The sequence below is a fragment of the Cebus imitator genome, unplaced genomic scaffold (genome assembly GCF_001604975.1).
Source record: "Cebus imitator isolate Cc_AM_T3 unplaced genomic scaffold, Cebus_imitator-1.0 Scaffold28, whole genome shotgun sequence".
Taxonomy (NCBI): domain Eukaryota; kingdom Metazoa; phylum Chordata; class Mammalia; order Primates; family Cebidae; genus Cebus; species Cebus imitator.
Genome location: NW_016107343.1, coordinates 8945153 through 8958966, shown reverse-complemented (window position 1 = coordinate 8958966; position 13814 = coordinate 8945153).

The following is a 13814-nucleotide window of genomic DNA, read 5'->3' as shown; positions in this document are numbered from 1 at the left end:
GTAAAAAGTATAAGAATTGGGACAAAAATTTTATTATTTTTAGGTTATATTATTATGTATGTAGAAAATCCAACGATTCTACAGATAAATTATTTAGAATATCAAGATCACTAGAGAGAAATTTGATATACAAAACAATTGCATTTTAACATCAGCAACAGTAAGAAATTATACTAAGAAACAAATTCCATTTACATTAACAACAAAAATAAAATACCCAGTAATTGTTTTTAAAAGAGTTATGAAACCTGAGGAAGAAAAAACTGCAAATCATTTGGAAAGATATTAAAAATCTAAATAAACAGCAAATACTGTGTTCATAGGTAAGGAATGTTAATGTTATTTATAAAGATGTGATTTCTCAAATCGAACTTTGGATTCAATGCAATTCCAATAAAAATTCCAACAGGCTTTTTGTGGTTGTTTTGATTTGGGGAACCTTAGGAGCTGCCTGATTCTAAAATTTATATGTAATAGCAAATGCCTGAAAATAGCCAAGACATTCTTGACAGAAAGAAAAAAGAAAGACATGTCTTTCTAGTTATTAAAATTTATTATAAAGCTGTAATAAAGACTGTGGTTTTAGGGCAGGGATAAATACATAGTCCAATAAATAATAGAGTGCTCAGAAAAAATCCATTTATATAAAGCCGAAATGATAGACTATTACATAGATAGTGATTAGGCTATTTGTTACCAAATGAAAAGAAAAATTAAATGGCATCCCAATCTCATACAAAAATCAATCCTAGTAAAAACTTCAATATAAAATATGAAATTTTAGAATTTTTAAGAGAATAGCTTTATGAACTTGGAGTAAGAAAAGATTTCTTAAAACACAAATACAAAAGGAGAATGAGCAAGCGAGTGAGAGGGAGGAGATCACTAACCATTGGTTGATAGATCAACTATTAAAATTAAGAACTTGTATTTTTTAAAAGTAAATAAATAGCACACTAAAACAAGTCACATATTGGGCTTATATGCTTTTAGTACATGTAAATATAAAGATAAGAGTCTGGAATACAAAATAATTCTATGAATTAAGAAAACGACAGCTTAATACAAAAAATGAAAAAAGACAAACAGATGGCACAGAATAGGGAATAAAATGGCTCATAAATTCGTGTAATGATACTTAGCCTCAATAGTAATCAAGAAAATTAAATTAAAAACATGAGACTGTTTCAGACCCAACAGATTGGCAGAAACAAGGGCTCAAAAGCTTTATTATACCAGGTATGGGCAAAGAGGCAGAGCAATGGCAACTCTCATGCACTGTTGTTAAGACAATACATTGATACAATTATTTTGGAAAACGGTTGGTATTACTTAGTAAAATTGAGCATTCCCTTTGACCCAGCAAACTCATTCCTAGATAGATGCCTGAGCAACTCTGAGATCTGTGCACAGGAAGACATGAACAAAATCTCCATGGCAGTTCTGCTTGTTAAAAAAAAAAAAAAGAAAAATGCAACTCAAGTGTCCAACTATAATAGAATGGTGGATTATTTTTATAATGGACTACCATACAGAGATAAAAATGAATGAACTAGAGCTATACCTATTAGATGGATGAATTTCAAAATGATGGTGTTGAATGAAGAAAGCAAGTCAGTAAATATTGCAGTATGATCCCTTTTACATGCAGTTTGAACAAAGGAAAAAGAAATAGAACATTGTTTGGAATACATACATAGACATTAAAACTACAAGGAAAAACAGATGAATGATGAATATGATGATGGTTACCTTGGGGAAGGGTATGTGCACAGATTTACTTGGAGAGGACCATACAAATGACGTTTGAAAATACTAGTAATATCCTATTTTGTAACCTATGTGGTTGGCACAAGAGTGTTTAGTTTATCATAATTATTTACACTGTTTATCATAATATACTCTTACACTTATGAAATATTTCACAACCAAAATTTAACTAAACATTTAAATTCAACAAAGTAAATACTTGGACATTTTCTTTGATTAGTTACAACCTTGCTTTTCAAAACTTTTTAACAAGTTAAACTTTACACTCATAAGCAAGAATAACAACATGAGAAAACTTTATAAATTTGCTAGTATTTACCTAATGATTATAGAATTACCAGGTAAGTATCTGAAATTTTCACAAACAAGTTTATTCTATCATTTTGCTCCTAAGATATTATTACATAGTAATTATTTAAAACCTGATCCCTTGAAAATGTATGTATGCTTTATAATAAACATATTAGTAAATTAGCACTAATATCTGATTTGTCCATAAACACAAATATTAAATTGGAAAGGCAGGTGCTAAAACTTTCTTACTGGGAAATCAAAATATTTGGAGACCATTGCTCATGATACCTTAAGACAGCAGTTCTCAAACTGAGAGTGCCTAATATGAGCACACATTAAAAATGTTATCTCCTGGACATAACCCTCAGGATTCTGATTTAGTTAGCCTGCAGAGGGCCCTGGGATATAAATTTTAAACACAAACCCAGGTGATTCTGTTGCAGGTCGTTTATCAGCCACAATGTTTCTCCAAGTTTAGACCACCATTAAAGCCACATCTTTAGAGAGTAAGTCCCTGGACTGTGCAGAACTGCTTTTACTGAACACTGGCATGATACTATTAACCAGTACTGGGGGAGTCTGTAAGAAAAAAATACTCCCTTTTAAACTCATGGCAAAAACTAGAATGAAGATGGAATTGATGAAATAATGTATGTAGAAGAGCAGATGGTCGAGTTCGGTACACATAGAATACTCGGTAAATGACGGCTTCTTATTGTTATAATACGCTGTCTTCTTTATGAGAGCACTTAAGAACTAGTTCTTTCTGTTTTTAGTATAGGGAATAATTATGCTATTCTTTGTAATACAGCAATTTGACAGTATGGCTCTTAGTTCAATTTATTTTGATACTTGGTTTAAGTGGCTGTCATAGCTAACAAAAGGTACCTCCCAGGAATATGTAGATCCCAACAGAACAAGTGAAACGCTGGTTGGGCTTAATGAATAATTATATCTTTTTTTTTTCCACCTCATTTATCAGTTATCCTAAGCAGTTTATTTTTATCCTATAGACACTCAACTGAGTGGCTTTTGGGTTGTTTGTCTGAGTGCTTTGAATCAAATTAGTGGCCCATCCTTAGCACTTCATAGAATTTCATGGCATGCAAAAACACGTCTAATTTTTCTGTACTGTTTTATATTCTTCACCTTTTTCTTTCTCAGCTAGTTTTAAATAATGCCTTTTTGTTGTTATTTCTATATTCTTGTTATTGCCTTAAAGAGTTGTTGGAATATAGTGAGAGGATGGGAAGGAACACTGTGTGAGTAGGCACGTGGCTAAGATGGAAAACGAGTAGGGAGAAGCGATGCAAGCTCTTGGTCAGCTCAAGGTCACATACACCCTAGTACAATAATCAGTTAGGGCCCAGGTATCTAATTCACATCATAGTCTTTCATCGACATTTCTCTGTCTTTCATGATATTTAACTACTAATTCTATATTGATGGGGTAAATACTGACCAATTAGTAAGATCTTTCATGGAGAATCGTGTTATTTGTTTATAAAATGGTCTCCACTGCCTTGTTAAAGGTTGTGGTGCATCTTTTTAGTGAATTGAGAGTACATTTCCGAGTGTTCACTCTGGAGAATGATAGGGGAGCAGTGCTTCCTTGACTTCTCTTAGTTGTTTGTGTGTGTCTGAACTTAGAAAATTTATTTTAATCTTTAAATTTTAGTTGGTTGAATTTTCATAGGACAAAGTAACTTATCAGTGCTCTTTTTGTTTTTTTTTTTTTAGGTAGAGTCTCACTGTCGCCCAGGCTCGAGTGCAGTGGCACAGTCTCAGCTAACTGCAACCTCCGCCTCCTGAGTTCAAGTGATTCTCCTGCCTCAGCCTTCTGCATAGCTGAGATTATAGGCACATGTCACCACACCTGGCTGATTTTTTATTTTTAGTAGAGATGGGGTTTCACCACGTTGGCCAGCCTGATCTCGAACTCCTGACCTCAGGTGATCTGCCCACCTAAGCCTCCCAAAGTGCTGGGATTATAGATGTGAACCACCATGCCCAGCCAATCTACCTAACAGAACTTTACGAAAATCACTATTTTGAAAAGAGATTCCTGTTTTTTCATGTAGTTGAGGACAAATTTTTGTCTTATATTTCTACCTGCTGATAACAGTTAGCAAAAAGATGCAAGTGCAATAATAATGGGTTTGAAATGAGTTTATATAATTGTTAATAAATGAAAGCTGTTCATTTCCTTTTCATTAATGCTTCAGTGTTTTAGCAGCTTCTAATTTCTCTTGCCTTTCTGGAAAGCCTTGCACGCTTGACGATTTTCCTTTTTAAACAACACTTCAGTATTCAGAAACATCAGCAAGCTTTTTGGAGACTATTCCCATAGGAGATTCCTGTAGGGAAGCTTTTTCAGTAAGTGGCTTAGTGTTTTTAAGATGTTAATAGCTTTGCCAATTTGGTCTTTCCTCAGGTTGCAGTTCAAATTAATTGAAAACAACAACAACAAAACACTTACACACTTTGCATGAAAGCCAAATAGTATTAAGCAATGGTGGACAAGTAAAGTAGCCTTTGGACTAATTAATGATATATCCTTTCACTGACACTGAAAAGTCATGGTTTACTACAAGAAAAGATTCATTCTCATACCTTTTAAGTGATTTTCAGCAAGTAAGGAGAAATAGTCAATGCTAGATTAGTTGGCATTCTTACAGACATAATTCTCTACTAGCCAATCGTCTGCACATCTACAGTACAGTGACAATTAATGAGATTGAGATAATGAAGGATTAAAAAAAAAAAAACCTACACTGTACACTTACTATACACAGAGCCCCATGTTAAGTGACTTAGATTTGTCATTTTACTTAATACTCTAAACAACCGTTAAGGGATAAGTAATATTTCAATTTTAATTTATTTTATAGATTTCATAGGTTCTCAGAAAGGTTAAACAACTTGCCTGAGATCATCCTGTGCTCAAGGGAATTAGCTTAAAATACTCACTTCTATCAGCTTAAATAGAGTATAATAGAATAGTCTGCTTAAAATACTCACTTTTCTTGATCAGGCTCCCTCTTGAGTTTTCTTCAGCTTTTTCTGGCTATTTCTCAGTCTCCCTTGGTAATTTCTCCCTCTCTTCCTGGCCTCTAAATTTTGATCCCATCGATTCTCAGGCCTCTAGAGATTGAGGCCTCTTCTAGTCTCATGCTCTAAACTCTGCCCTAAGTTTAAAATACCATTTAAATGCATATGATCTCTACATATGGCTATCACCATCCCAGACAAGTCTGATGAGCTCCTGTCATGGATCTTACTGCCTGCTTGACACCTCTCCTTGGATCTCTTGCAGACCTCTCATGCTCAACAGGTACAGAAATCAACACTTGATTTTCTCCCCGAAACTATTTCTCACCACATTTGTATCATCTTCATAAATGACATCATCATCCATCCAGTTGCACCAATCAAAAACATCTTTGATTCCTATCTTTCCCCTCTCTCCAAATCCAAGACGTAACTTATTTCCATAGCTTCTGCTTCCAAAATGCAGCTCAATACCATCCATTTCTCCCGTATCCCAGGTCCCTGAGCTTTTGCCAGTACTGTAGCCCCGGACTAACATAGTAGTCATTTGTTCTTCCTGCATCCTGTCTTTCTCCCTCCAAATCCATTCTCCATCTAGTACTGGGAATTATTTTTAAATGTAAATTGAATGATGTCACTCTCCTGCTTACAATCTTCTAGTAGCTTACTACTAGACTGCGGTGCACTGTGATCATGCCACTGTACTCCAGCCTGGGTGAGAGAGGGAGACACTCTGTCTCAAAAAAAAAAAAAAAAAAAAAAACCTTTTTAAAAGGAATATTATTGTCCCAGAAATAAAATTCAGCCTCGCTCTCATGGCTGACAAGGTCCCTGCACTCCTCAGCAGACCTAGCTCCTGTCAGCCTAGAACATTCCACATACACTGGCTGCTTTTCATCCCTGCAAACATGCCACGTTCAAGACTCCAGGCCTTGTCCTTGTTCTGGCTTCTGTCTGAAATGCCTCCCCTGGTGCCACCCCCACCCCCAACATCACCCTTGCTGGTTTCTTTTTCTCCCTCAAATCTTAGCTAAGTAGTACCGTCTCAGAAGGCCTGCTTAAAATTGGCATGAGTTCTCCATCCCCATTTTTGACCCTAATATCTGATTTGTATTTTTCCCAGGAAAAATACAAATTTTCTCCTTTAGAAATTACATCTTTATTAGTATCTTTACTTGTTTATTAATGCTCTGCCCCCTCTAAACCACAAAATCTATGAGGGTAGGGACTACATCTGGTTGATTTACCACTGTAGACCTAATACCTGGTACTAAGTAGGCAATCAATAAATATCTGATGAATGAATGAATCAAGTACATCCAACGATTAAGTGGTGAAACCAGGATCCAAACCCAGATCTGTCAGACTCCAGAATGTGTATTGTGTACTATTATGCTATGAGTAAAAGTAACTCATGTTTGATCAAATTTTAGTATGAAATAATTTAAAAATAGAGAATTCCTTTTAAAAAGGTTTTTTTTTTTTTTTTTTTTTTTTTTTTTTTTTTTTTTTTTTTTTTTTTTTTGAGACAGAGTGTCTCCCTCTCTCACCCAGGCTGGAGTACAGTGGCATGATCACAGTGCACCGCAGTCTCAACTCCCTCAGGCTCAAGTGATCCTCCCACCTCAGCCCTGCAAGTAGCTGTGACTACAGAAATGGAGCACCACACTCAGCTAATTTTTTTTTTTAATTTTATTCTTTAGAGACAGGAGTCTCCCTGTCTTGCCCAGGCTGGTCTTGAACTCCTGGCCTCAAGCGATCCTCCCACCTTGGCCTCCCAAAGTATTAGGAATACAGGTGTAAGCCACCGTGACCAGCCTCTTTTGGAGTTTGACAATCCCTATAATAAGCCCGTGTTGGCAATAGTGTACTTGATGGAGCTTTGTCCTCCAAATTGACAGTGATGCTGCATAACATAAATTTCACTACATTTCACATTTTGTTTACTAAGATGCCCAGACAAGGTCCCCCGCAATGATTCTTTCAACTCTATCAAAAATTCTGTGAAATCAAATAAAATGGCCTTGTGCAAGTTTCTTAACCTCTTTGAATCACTGTTTCTTCATCTATGAAATCAGAAAATAACTATTTTCTAGGGTCACTGAAGGGAACTCAAGGATATAATAGATGCTAAGCCCTCATCACTGGGCTTAGTGTATGAACAATAATGGGCAAATGAACAATAACAAGTTCTTTTAAAAGAAAAGCTTTAATTCTTTAGTTGACTGAAAGACTCTAATCTTTAAGATCAACTAACCAGGTTTGGGTTTATTTTTTAAAACTGTTTCTAAATCCTGACATTGCACAGAGGAGCCAGATTGACATGTGAAGTCATCAAACGCTGGTGAAACAGCAGGGGAGTAGGCAGGAGCGCTGCCTCAGAAAGGGCCCCTAGGAATCCACATGCAGGCTCTAAATCTAGATGAATTGGGCTCAGAATTTCCACTGTTTACACTTTACGACTGTAGCAAACAACAGCTAGAATCCCAGGTTGAAGCTGAAGTCATTCTTGGAATTTGTGTTTGGCTCATGAATTAACATTTCCCACTAAGGTAAACTTTTTTTTTTACAAGAGGAATATAGCAGCACATTCATTCTTTTCTAAATTGCTTTTAAAGAGAAATTTGATTCAGCTTATCGATTCTGCCCAAACAACAACATAAAGGTAAAAACACTGATTTTTAGTCATGAGAATTTCTTTCTTTCTTTCTTTTACCCTAGAGGACTTTGTTATCCAGCATTTGCCAAGTGCTCTATTTCATGTGGTTTAATGAAAGTCTTGGGTCCCATTTTTCTTTGAGATCAGTTTGAGAGGTCCATATTTCTTTCATTTAAAAAGTCAGAACTCCTTTTCTGAATCTCAGGTTTTGAGTATTATCTTGACAAAAGTAGACAAGCTGGCAGAGGAAACCACAGAAGGCCTTTGAGAATCTGAAAGCCTAATAAATGGAGATGAATGGATTTTGAATAACAGATTCCTAGTACCATCTAACTTTGGGAAAATAAAATAGAACTTTTGCTAAATATTTATGTGTTTTTGGATAATAAAATTTTAGAGCTAAATGCTAAAAATTTTAAGATTGATCGGGTTGGGGTTCTTTTTCTGCAACTTACCCTGAAGCTTTAATTTACACACACATACATATACACACAAAAATGCAAAAATAAAATGAGACCTTAACTGTCCTTAATAACTGGGCCTTTAGCTAAAGGAATGGCCAAGGAAATTGTTTCACAACATCCTAGGGGAAAACTACTGGTGTTTCTTAGTATCCTGTTGTTACAGTTTGAGTCTGTTTCCCCGCCCAAATCTCATGTGAAATTATAATCCCCAATGTTGGAGGAGGGACCCGGTGGGAGGGGATTGGATCATGGGGCCAGATTTCCCCCTTGTTGTTTTCATGATAGTAAGTTCTCACAAGATCTAGTTGTTTAAAAGTGTGTAGCAGCTCCTCCCCCACTCTGCTCTGGCCATGTGAAGACATGCCTGCTTTACCTTCCACCACAATTGTAAGTTTCCTGAGGCCTCCCCACCCATGCTTCCTGTACAGCCTGCTAAAGTGTGAGCTAATTAAGCACCTCCTCTTTATAAATTACCCTGTCTTGGGTAGTTCTTTATAGCAGTGCAAGAATGAACTAATACATCAGTGGATTTGCTGTAATGTTTATTTACTAATTTTTCAAGGAAATCAGTTTAGTTTTTTCTCCATTTATGAAATCGTGTGTTTATTTAAAGGCAATGGCATCAAAGCACTTGGTTGCTTGCCTTAAGTTGGTTTAGTGTCTACAAGGAATTATTTTGTTAAATTCAAACTTTTTTCCTCAGGGCAATTCTGTCTTTAGATTTTATTTGTTGCTTCTTGGTTCCAGTATATTTTTAGTCACTGAATTAAATCTGAGAGATTCATTGTTTGCTTTCTCATAGTTATTTTCCAAATATCTCAGAATTAAGATTATTTTCTCTATCTTTGATAAAATCTGTTAGGGGTTTTAGTAAAGTGAATTTTCTCCTTCTGTTTTTTGGGTATTTTTTTACATTTTTTGGAAGGAGACTATACCTTCAGGAGCATCTGGCCCACCTGGGTAACTCAGGGTTCCATGAGACGTTGAGGCCAATGCAGCGGCCACCCACAGCCCTGCCCTGGCCCTCCTCAGTCCCTCTACCATCCTCAGCTGTGCTTTGTAACATATATGCACAAAATGTTCTTATCCTACCTTCACAAAACTAAAAGGTTCTGTCACTCTCATTTTTCCAATCTTTGTAGATTTACATTCTTCTGATGAGAAGGAAAAACTCAGAATAGGGTTGGAATAAATAATGTGAGAATTGTTTTACAAATAAAACGGACGTTGCCAGTGATCAGTGACTCAAGTTCGTGTTTTAAGGTGGCATGTGAAGAACCACCTCTAACAGCAGACCCAAAGATGAGGAACTTTGTTGTTTTTGTTGCTGCTTCTATAACAAGAGAGTATCTCAGTATGATACTTTCTGGTAGAAGACTTAGAAATATAATCACATTTACAAATTTTATTTGTAAAATTTGTCAAATCACCACACATTAAAGTTCTATAGTTGTATCTTTCCAACACAGTATGCAAAACCTTAAGGCAGAGGATACAGAAATCATTTTTGTAGTGAGGTTTCTTGGTTTACATGAGTTAGGGGGTGCCTGTTTGGGGATCTACCAGGAAAGTTGACTTTTGCTGAATTTGTGTTTCTAGAGTATAATGCCTGGAAATACAACAAGGTCATTGTGGGTTGTAACTTTCTTGAAACTATTCTTCAGAATAAGAAGTATTTAAACTTGTATGATGGAGACATGTTTTCCTGTGATTTAAGCAGCCTATGTTTTCAGGAAAATTTGTCTAAATAACATACAAATGTCAACTTAGTTTTGGGGTTCAACATAAAGTTAACTAATGAAAGTAATTGTGGATCAACAGGACCAGGTTGAGATTAGAAATAGAACAGGCTAACAACAGGAGACACGAAAAAAATCCATAGGGGCCAAGTATCTCTAGACTCACTACATTTCTGCTAATCTTAAATTAATATTCAGAATACTTCCACTCTTCTTCTCTCTTGGAGGTTCAAAGTAACTATTTCAAATATGGGGCTTTTATAAAGGGAAAAAATTGAGTTATGTGCTATCCACAGCACTTTTTCTCATTTTATGCTTTGAATATTCTGATATGACACCTAGATGCTTCCACATTATATGTTAAGTCATTTTCCCCTTGTCGAATTAGTTTGCCAAATTGCTTTCTGATTGTGACTTTTCAGGAGAGCAGACTTTGTCTTCTGCACTGCTGCAGCTATTCCTTTACAGCATTTTGCAGTCATCAATGTAAAGACTCATGGCAAGTGTGAATAAGTACGCACTTGTAGCTCCCTCATTTGAATGACCCACATAGTTATATAAACCACATTGAAGGACCAGGATGGCCCGTTGAATAAGAATGTTTGTGGCAGATAAGAGGGAAATACTAGGAATCTTGTTTTTTCTCCCTTTGGTTAACCTATAATTAACTCAGTAGCAAATTTCTATGTGAATGCAGTGTTTAAATTTAAACAATTCCACTAATTCTAGGTCGATCCAATGGAAAGGTTTTCAAGCTTTAAGGTAATTAGATGTTATCTTTCTCAGTAAAATAATATATTTTTGCCCAACTGAAATAGGGCAATATCAGTGGATTTTTGCACCCTAAGTATTCCACAAAGAAATTCAAAAGTTAGGAGAAGAAAATAAAGAATTCTGTTTCTAAGTTTGTTCTTAAAAGGCTGAAAAGACGACTATCATTCTAATATGTCTCATTAGAAGTTAAATATTAGTAAATAAACCTACACATACAAGCGTATATATATGAGTGGGTTTCTGTTCCTCTTTATTTAGAGCTTTTGGATATATATAACTTCATCTCAACATGTTTCCTCTAATTTCTCTGTCAGAATGCAGCGCGATTTAGGATTGAACAATATTAAATACAGTGGCAAAGCATTAGCTATGAAAGATGCTACATTTGTGTAAGCAATAGTTATTTCACCCAGTGAGAGACTATCTTAATTTCAAAGCTATTTCACTACCAGTAGCTTATGCTACTGAACAAAAGAACAGCTAACCTAGAGGCTAGATGCAAACAGAAACGCACAATGAAATGTACAGTGAACATTCTTCCTCCATTTGTTTCCTTAGCAAATAGAATTTGATTGCTGAGTTCTCCATGGAATGATGAGTCTTTTGTATTTTATTTCTATCTATAGGCACAGAGATCTGTCCCTCTGCCATGGAGACGTTGTCTTATATGAGAGTCGAATTTCAGCAAATATAATTAAACCATCACAAACAGAGCCTTCCATTAATCAGAACAGAGTTATTGCTGTTGTACTGTGGATGCATATGAAAGTATTTTACATTCTGCTGGGGGAAAAAAAAGACCACTAAATATTGCATGGGTTTTTCTTGATCAAATTGTTTATTTCTCAACGTTTTAAAGAGATACTTAATTTTTCTTGACAGCTATTTTTGTCAACACGTTAGAGAAACAGATATTAAGGGCAAAATTTGCAATGGGATGCCAAGTGCTGGTATTTCCTGGAGTGATGCATACTGTGTGCATAAAAATAAATTCCATACTGTCCCCCAGAAAATGTCCTTGGCATTTGATGTGTTTTCTAAAGCTATATTCTCTTACTATTTTGCATCTAAGGTTGTAGGGGGGCAGTGGGGCGTGGGACGGGAATCATAATTTGATTGGTGTGGTTCAATACACATTTGAGCTTCTTGCAAAAATAAAAAGCAGACACTAGAGGGTGCTGTTTGATTTCCTTTTTCACTGGGCTGTGCTGCAGATGTCAGCGCATGGGGCACTGCAAAATACCATCATGGTCTTCTAAACAGACCCCAATTGCAATGAAATACAAGCTGTAGATATCCCCTGAGTCTTAGGAGAGAGAGGCTAGGAGGTTCAAAACAGAAGGGATGCTAAATTTATTCAGAATTAGTAAAGAAGTAATTCTTTATTATCCTGGCCCTGCATTATTGCCATCATTTGCTAATTACTTAATTCCTTTGGTTGAAAGAAATTTTATTAGATTTCAAGCTCCCACTAAATGTCAAATGGTTCTAAAAATAGCTAGAATATTAGACAATGTTAAACGATTAGTAGTCTCAAGTTTTGCCATTAGAATTTTGAGTAGAGTACATACCTACTACTGGTTAAAAAGCTAATTACAGAATTCCCAGTGGTCACAAATGCCAGACCCCAAGATATGTTGTTTCTTTTGATACCAAACAAATACCAAGTCAACAAGATTCCCAGTTAACTTCCTTTTTAACCTTTACTGAATATGCACTTTCCCACCCCTCCACTCCACAAGCAAATCTTTTAGAACAGCAGGAAAAGGCAATGTTCTGAAGTTACCTTAACATATACTCTCATATGGCTTACATTTGTCTGGTGTCACTTTGTGATGTAAGAACATTTGAAAAGAAGCTTCATGTTCTTATGTTACAGAGAGGAAAAGTAAGGTATTGAGGCATGTAATAATTTGTGTTTCAAGCAGAGAATCAGTAGAAGAATCAGGATCATCTCCCAGTTCTTTTGCCTTCCAGGAAATCAACTAAAGGGCCTGTTTGTTTTCAATTATGTAGAAGTATTTCCCTTTCATCCAGATAGAAGTGGTTGACTCAAAGGCAATGTGAGCACTATCACCACTGATTTCCAGTTCTTCTGCCTGCCAGGCACACAGGAAGTTTGCGCTTCCTCATCTCTAAAAGTCAGTTGCAGCCATCTGGCTTGCATTGGCCAGTGAAGTGGAGAAACACAGAAGAGCTAGGATGGGATTCTCCATGCTGTCTTCCTTTGCCAAGGTGAATCTTGAAGCCACAGGTTGAGTTGACAATACTGAAGGATAATAAAGCCTCCAGCAACTTCCATTCCAGGACGACAAGGAAAGCAGGGGCAACGTACATGAGCAAGAAAGAAACCTTTGTTAAATCACTGAGGTTCTAAGATTTTCTCTTTTTGTTGAGACAAAATCTCATTCTGTTGCCCAGGCTGGAGGGCAGTGCCACAATCATGGCTCACTGCAGCTTCAACCTCCCAGGCTCAAGCAGTCCTCCCAACTGAGCCTCCCAAGTAGCTGAGACTACAGGCATGCACCACCACCCCTAATTTTTGTACGTTTTGTAGCGATGGGATTTTGCTATGTTGCTCAGACTGGTCTCAATCTCCTGGGCTCAAGCGATCTGTCCACCTGGGTCTCCCAAAGTGCTGGAATTATAGGTATGAGCCCTCATACCCGGCCTGGGGTTTTCTGATGTTGCATTATCATCTGGTTTATGCTGATGATAGACATGTGAAAGATACCAACCAAGTGAGAAAACCAAAGGCCAAGAATGAAAGTATGGCAAGAATGGTTTCAATTAAAAAGCTTAAAAAAAAAACTGGAGTTTTTAATCGAAGAATTTCTAATGGCTTTAATATGAGAATCAATAAAGAAGTGTTATCAAGTAAGTAACATATCATTTCCTCCTTGCATGTTTTTAGTTAAAATTCATCTAAAGAGGCAGGCATGGTGGCTCACACCCATAATCCAGCACTTTGGGAGGTCAAGATGGGTAGATTTCTTGAGCCCAGGAGTTCAAGACCAGCCTGGGCAACATTGCAAAACCTCATCTCTACTAAAAATATAAAAA